The sequence below is a fragment of the Octodon degus genome, unplaced genomic scaffold (assembly GCF_000260255.1).
Source record: "Octodon degus isolate 3935 unplaced genomic scaffold, OctDeg1.0 scaffold00152, whole genome shotgun sequence".
Classification (NCBI taxonomy): domain Eukaryota; kingdom Metazoa; phylum Chordata; class Mammalia; order Rodentia; family Octodontidae; genus Octodon; species Octodon degus.
In genome coordinates this window covers 1,956,307-1,964,173 of record NW_004524728.1, presented here as the reverse complement: position 1 = coordinate 1,964,173, position 7,867 = coordinate 1,956,307, and the positions used below count along the sequence as shown (strand labels likewise).

The following is a 7,867-nucleotide window of genomic DNA, read 5'->3' as shown; positions in this document are numbered from 1 at the left end:
TTTCTTTCTTTCTTTCTTTCTTTCTTTCTTTCTTTCTTTCTCTCTAATTTTATTGAGAAACAAATAGCAATGAGGCAGTTTCAAAAAACCTTAGTAGGACAGTTACAATAATTAATACATAAAATATTGTTGTCTTCTTAGTAGTTATTCTTAGTACAAGATGCAGACATGATATCCTGTCCACACACTATTAATACAAATCTTTCTTCTCATCAAATTAAGAGAAAGTAGCTGTCATCATGTGGCATAACACCTTTCAGGAAATTGGGAATCAGTGCAGGGGTTCCGGATAGCTTTTGTTTATTGTTGTGACTTTAAGACTTCATATTATTAGTTTTGTAACTAACTCTCAATTAGGTAATTAGAGGTGATAGATAAACCTAAGTAACAATTAGAATAAACATAGGAGAATTGGGTGTGTGTACTGAACTCAAGGAACTATGCATTCTGGGAAAGTACTCTACTACTGAGCTGCATTCCTATCCCTTTTCATTTTATTTTGAGATAATGTTTCAAAATTCAATGGTTTTGAATTGTGATTCTTCTTTCTCAGCCTTTTGATTAGCTGGGCTTGCCAGCATGTACCACAATGAACAATATGAGAATTTTTTTTTTTGAGTTAAGAGCCATATAGAAGTAAAATGGAATTGATGAATTGCCATCCCATAAAAATGTACATAGTGATATAAAAATGGCCTTTTCATGAATTCAAGGGATTTCACAGATATCTGGAGGTCTCTAGGATTTTGAAGAGGCCTTAAAGTTGAATTATTATCCTGTTTGTGGCCTTAAGGACTTCTGAAACAGTCTATGTGCCATCCACAGATAACCCAGGAAACTTATATCTATTTTTGTTGAATTCACATTTTTTGAATGAACTGATAGTGCTTTCTGGGACCACATGTGATACTGGCCACTTGCATGCTTGTTTGCTTATTATCTTTACAGAATCTATAGTGATTATCAGGACACCTTCCAGTGTAGTGATGAGAAATGGAAGCAGCATATTTTAAAATTTTTATTTTTTTATTATTATTTTTGGTAGAACTGGGGATTGACCTCAGGCTCTTGCGCTTGCCAGGCAAGTGCTTGTTCTACTGAGCCATCTCCTCAGCCCTATTTGTTATTTTTTAAAGAGAGTACAAATTAGAATTAAAGGAAAAAAAAAACTACAAGTGATACAGAATTTCACAGTATTTGTTATAATACAGTGTTGTCTTCTAACTAGTTATTCATATTACCAGATATATGCATGTAAAATTAGAAGAATGAAATGTATAAGAAATTAAGAAGAGAAAAAGTATAAACAACTGAAAAAAAGGAGACAAAACAAATTATCTGTTCCTTTCCATGGACCAGCAGAAATGCACAGTACAGTTGTCCAAACCATCCTGACACATACATAGATAAATCTCTTTCTCTCACTCCTTTTCTTGGCCTCCTCAATTCAGTAACTCTTTCCTTTTGAATAAATTCATTCCTTTTTCCCAGTATTTATTGTACCCTTTAGATTCCTTTTTTTTCTTTCAGGTTCTCACCCTGAGGAGATAATATGATGTTTACAAATGCATATCTGATTTATTTCACTTAAGAGTATGTTTTTTAGTTGCATCCATTTACTGACAAAAGACTGAAATTTATCCTGTTTTATAGCTGAATAATATTCCATTGTATAAAAATACCACAACTTTTTTATCCATTCTTCATTTGAAGGACATCTGGGTTGTTTCCAGGACTCAGCTATGACAAACTGTGCAAACAGCACATTTTGATGCAGACATTTTGAAATGGCAGAATATCTCTATGCATCAAAATTTGGAAATGACTATCAGACAATATATAAAGCATATATACTGACTTTCTCTTCCTCATTCCATTTTTAATCTTTCCCTTTCTTCTAGGAAATGGGTATACGTTTTGCTTAATTCTTTATGAGTGAAAATACTCTGAAAGTTAAATGCTTGATTTCCATCAAAACAGTAGGTGAGCATAGCGGCACATGGCTCTAATCCTAGCTATTAAAGAAGCTGAGGCAGGAGAATCATGAATTCAACTCCAGCCTAAGCAACCTGGAAAAATCCATATCAGAAAACAAACAACCCCAGAGTTGGGTGTGGTAGTATAGACCTGAAATCCTAGTTTTTAAAAAATTCTTTAAAAAGTCTTTTATTCATTCACTCATTCATTCATTCATTCATTCATTCAGGGCCTTGCTATGCAGCTTGGACTCCTAGTGATCTTCTCATCTCAGCCTCCCCAGCACTGGGATTACAGGTGTACCATACAATGTCTGGTTTCCATGGCCAGCAGGGTGAGCCTGGGGTTCTGGGGCAGGCTCGGCATGTGGTACTAGGGATTGAACCAGGTCCTTGTGTTTTCCAGGCAGGTGCTTAGACCACTGAGATCTCCCCAACCTGAAATCCCAGTTTTACAAGGATAAAACTATCCTATTTTAGGCTCTTATTGTCCAGAACAAAGAATTGGACAAGAAACCAGGTAGCAAGGTTTTACATGTATTAAAGGTATAGAAGGTAGGAGAAGAAATAGGCAGAGTGCAAAATAGGCCTGCAGGCCTACAATGGTTAAGCTTACAGAGGTCAAGATGGACAACATTTTTTATATCCCCCACTCTGATGTCAGATCTTGGCTGTTTAGCAAAAACCTGCTTCATTTTATACCAGAAGAGCTGAAGATGGCATTCTCTGACTGGTACCAGGCACGGGGGTTGGAAGCTCTCCTGTTCATGTGTCCTGGATCTCCATGATTGACAGGTCATGCTCACCTGCCCAGCTCTTTTGCCACCGCCTAACTAATCAACTGCCTCAACAGAATGCTGGGAGGCAAGGACAGAAGGATCTCAAGTCTAAGCCCACTCTGAGTAATTTAGCAACTTAAAGAGACTATCTTAAAAACAAATACACAAAAACCAGGTAGTGGCTGGGTTCAATCCTCAGTATCTCAAAAAACAAAAACAGAGCCCCCAAACCAAAACAAGAACAAAATCCCCAAATCAACACCAACCACCACCACCAACAAAAATTACAATAAGATTATCATAAAAACATGCAGTATAAACTACTAGTAGTGCTTAGGAAGTGATTCCACAGCCAGGCTCCAGGGAATAAGTTAAATTTCATTTGGAATTAGAGGCTATATTACAAGTGTTAAGATACTACTTCTGTTCTTACAAATGTCCACTGAAAATTTGTTAGGAATGGAGGGATTATCCCTTCATCCCATTTAGCTTTCTCAATAAGCTTAGAAAGAGCACAAGGGATATTTCACTTTATTTAAAATTTTTGGCTTTCCCAAGTGATCGTATTATTTTATAGTTTTATCACCAGTGAGTAAGAATTCCAGCTATTTTATTTCTTAGTAAACCTTTGACATTATCAATCTTAAACTGAATGTATATTACTGGTATCTTGTGCTGGTGTCAGTTTCCACTTCCTTGTTTACCAATACTATTGACTACTTCTTCCTCTGTTTCGTATGCTTATTGGCCATCCAAGTATCTTCTCTTGCAGTGTGTCTTCTAGACCTTTGGGCATTATTTTATTTGTTGAATGTTTTATTTTTCAATTTTTTTTTTTGTTTGTTTTAGAGACAGACTGGCTGTTTGAGGACAGTTTAGGCTGTCCTCAAATTCATGGTAATCTTCCTGTCTCAGCCTAAGTGCTGGGATTGCAGGTGTGTGCTACCACATCTGGGTGATGTATCTTTTAACAAGAAGGTTTTAATTTTGACGAAATTCCATGTATGATTCTTTTCCTTGTAAGGCCCATGCCTTTACATCTTGTCTGTTAGGTTTGTCTGCCCAAAACTTGTATAGATATATTACCACACTTTATTCTTGTTCTTTGTTCTAGAATTTGACCTTCCAAATTTATGTCTGTGATCCATTTGAACTTAATTTTTGTGGGAAATGAAAGACAGGCATGAAAGGGTGGTTTATTTTCCATATATATTTTCATTTGAACCAAACACATTTATTGAGAGCTCTTATTAACTTACTGGTATTTAGTGACATTTTACCCAATATGTGCTGGGGACCACATTTTGAAGTAAAGATAGAATCTGTCCAAGTCCTACGCTTGCCCTAACATGTGGGCCTGTTTGAAATATGGAAACTCCTACTTTCTGTAGGCCACCACTGAGATCTTGGTGGTCCCTGACACCAAGGTGCTCACAGCACAGGATGAGCTCTGCTGAGGACTACACAGGGAGGACTAGTTTCCAGGTATGGGAAAGGATCTCACCTTGCTTCTTCTGTGCTGTTAAACTTACTCTTTATTTTATTTTATTTTTATTTAGTACAGGATCTACAGGGTCTCACTACACAGATCGTACTCAGAGTGATTCTCCTATTTTCAGCCTTCCAAGATCTGGGATTACAGGCGTGCATCACCATGCCCAGTCTCATTCACTGTCTCAGCGCGCCCCAGGGGCAGGGCCGGCATGGAAGGCTTGAAATCCAACTCCAGCCCTGGGTCCCATGTCTGCCTAAGCAAGTGCTTTAATTTGCTGAGCTATCAGGCTTATCTTTTTTTTCCCCCTCTGGGGAGATGACTCAAGATTATTGTTATTAACACTTTCCTATTTTAGGCTCCAACACTGCACAGTGCTTCCACTGCAGCCTCATCTTAGCTGGGTCCCTGGGAGGAGAAGGGGGAAAAACCTACAAAGTCAGGAAGTTTGGGGCAAGTCAAAATTGCATACCTCTCAAACAAGGAAACAAACAAGGGCTCAGTCACTGGGTACAGTGCCTGGGAAGCGGCTGTCTCACTGACAGTGGCCAAATTCAGTGTCTTGCTTCTTGGGCCTAGTCATGGTCCAAAGTCAGTTTGCCAGGTATGCTGTGAGAAGGCGTCAGTTTCCACAGGGTGTCGGGCAGCGTTCACCATGTGAAGGGCTCCACATGGCTGGGCAGATTGAAGACAGGCAATGCCCCGGTTCAGGGTACTGCTGCTCTTTCAAGAGCTTGGGCTCTGGCAGCTTTGGCCTCGTTTTCCGGCTCATCGAGGAAATGCTCCTGGGATTCCAAGTAAACACTGTAGCCATAAATGCCCAACACCAGGGCCCCGTTGCCCAGGCCAGTTATGATGTTCCGGGTCCGCCGCTGTGGCAGCGTCTTCCACCACTGGGTGAGCTGAGCCTACTGCCCGAAGTGCAGCTGCGTGGGAGTGAGTTTCTCACGAGTTGGGTCCATATGCTGAGCTAAGGGAGCCTTTCCACCCTTGGCGTCCACAGTGTCACCAGCTCCTGGCATCAGCATGTTGCTGCTCTCCCCCCTTTGATACTCGGGATAAAACTCAGGACCTTGTGCTTGCCAGGCGGGCACTTATACCACTGAGCTACCTCCCACCTAAACTTGTTCATTCTACTACTATTTCTGCTGCTGTTCTAGGAAAAAATACCTTCCCTTTCCCCTGTACTCATTGGAAAAAAAATAGAAGTGTGCCAGGAAAAAGGTATTGTCTGTGCCCATTTTGAGGAACTGATCTCCCTGTGCCCCTTTTATGAATTACTAAATACATTTCTGGTTTTTCTTTTTCCTTCACCGTAGCTCCCACGCAGGCATCTGGGGGAGTTGGTGAGGTTCCCAGCAGAGATGGAGTATCAGTGCGGTTTTCATTTACAGTCTCAAGTGACCAGTGATCATGAGCATTTTTTAAATTTACTTATTGCTGTTTGTACTCCTTTAGCTGAGAAATGTACATTCATTCCAGAAGACCGTTTTTGCATTGAATCTTTAAATGGGGGGGGGTTCTAATTTTTTTGAGATATTTATATGTTCTAGATGCTAGTCCTCAGAGGACAACCTAGCAAAGTTCTTTTCCTATTTTGTGGGTTTTTCTTCACCCTGTTGGTGGTTTCTTTTTCTGTGCATTTTTAAAAATTTGATGTGATTGATTCTTTATAATATTTTCTGTATGATTGGGGTTTTGTTCATAAAGTCTTTGCCTAGTCCTGTGTTTTCAAGAGTTCTACTAGTCTATTTTCCAGCAGACTTAGTATTTCTATTTTATTAATATTTATGTTTCATCCATTTCAATTTTAGTTTAGTGTATGGTAAAAAATATGGATGTAGGTTCTTTTTTTTTTTTTGTATTTTTAGGGAAGGGTCTACAGGGTGTTGAGGGCCTCACTACCAGATCGGACTTGGAGTGATCTGCCTGTTTACAGCCTCCCAAGAGCTGAGATTACAGGGGCGCGCCACCACGACCAGTCTCAGTTGCTATCTCAGTGCCCCCTGGGGGCGGGGCTGGCACGACAGGCCCAGGGATCAAACCCCCGGCCGCTGTGCCTGCTTGGAGGTGCTTTAATTGATTCTTATGAATTACTAAATACGTTTACTGAACTATTTGGCCTGCCCGTAGGTTCAATTTTTGACGTGTGGAAAGCCAGATTTCCCAATACTATTTATTAAAGAGGCTAACTTTCTTCCAGTGAAGGATTTGAAAAAAAATATTTAAAAATAATTTTTTAAAGAGAGTATAAAATAGTATTAAGACAGAAAAATTACAAATGACACAGAACTGCACTAAACAAATTATGTATTTTACAGTCTTTGTTGTAATGCATGTTATTGTCTTTAAATTAGTTGTTCAGATTACTAGATGAATGCATGCAAAATTGAAAGAAGAAAAAAATATAAGAAATTAAGAAGACAAAAAGGACAAAGAATTGAAAAAAGAAAACAAAGAAATTAAGCATTATCTGCTCCTTTCCATAGACCAGCAGAAATCTACAGTATAGTTATCCAAACCATGATCCTTATATACATGGATATATCTCTTTCCCCAACTCCCTCTCCTCTCCTTCAACTCAACTCAGTAATTCCTTTCAAACAGGTTCATTTCCTTTTCCAGTATCTATTGTACCCTTCAGATTTTATTTTCCCTTCTTTCTTGTACTATGGGGACAATATGATGTTTGCACATGTGGGTCTGATTTATTTCACTTAAGAGAATGGTTTCTATTTGCATCCACTTACCAATAAAAGAGCCTCAAACTTACCCTTTTTTATAGCTGAGTAATACTTCATTGTGTAAAAATACTACATCTTCTGTATGTATTCCTCAGCTGATGGGCATTTGGGTTGCTTCTGTGATGAGTTAATGTAAAACTAAATGTAAAAAATTACTCTGTTCAACTTTTGTGACCCTACTTTCTTACACAAGGAGGCTTGGTGTGCCGTCAATAAATAAATCATCAATAGACCGAGAGTTCCCAGAATAGAACTGCAAAATAAATCAAAGAAAAAGTAGAAGTGTTTCTAACTGTACAAAATAACTAAGATGTTGCTAAGCAACTGGAAAGCATTGCTGTGGTAGTCAAGATCACATGTATGCAGATGTATGGTAAATGAGAACTAAACAATGCTTCCAGAAAGAATATATGTTGAGTAATGGTCATGCTGTCCTAAACATACTGTTCTGTGTTAAATCACAAATTTGTTTGCCAAACAGGATGTGGTTTCTAGTTTTAAAACCTCTGTACTTCTAAGGTTCCTCGCTGTTTGTCCTCTCCTGTGTGAGTATGGTCATGCAGTCCCAGGCCCGGTAATAAAAGGCTCATAAATTTTAATACTGGATTCTGGTCTGGTTTCTATGTTGAGAACCAATAACAGCTTCCAAGATTTAGCTATGACAAATTACACTGCTATAAACATGGGTGTACAAATATCTCTGTGGTATGATGTTTTCAGTTCTGCTGGAAAAATACTCAGAAGGATAGCTATGTTGAATGATTCTTCAAATCCAAGTTTTTTTTTTTTTTTTTTTTTTTTTTTAAGAAATATCCACACTGATCTCCACAGTGGTTGTACCAGTCTGCACTTAACAACAAACAGTGGAGAAGGGTT

General features: G+C 38.7%; 1 pseudogene; it reads right to left on the bottom strand.

Annotated features, from left to right (window-relative positions):
* Positions 1-4,863: 4,863 nt before the first annotated feature.
* LOC101578846 lies at positions 4,864-5,275 on the bottom strand (annotated as a pseudogene).
* Positions 5,276-7,867: the final 2,592 nt, after the last annotated feature.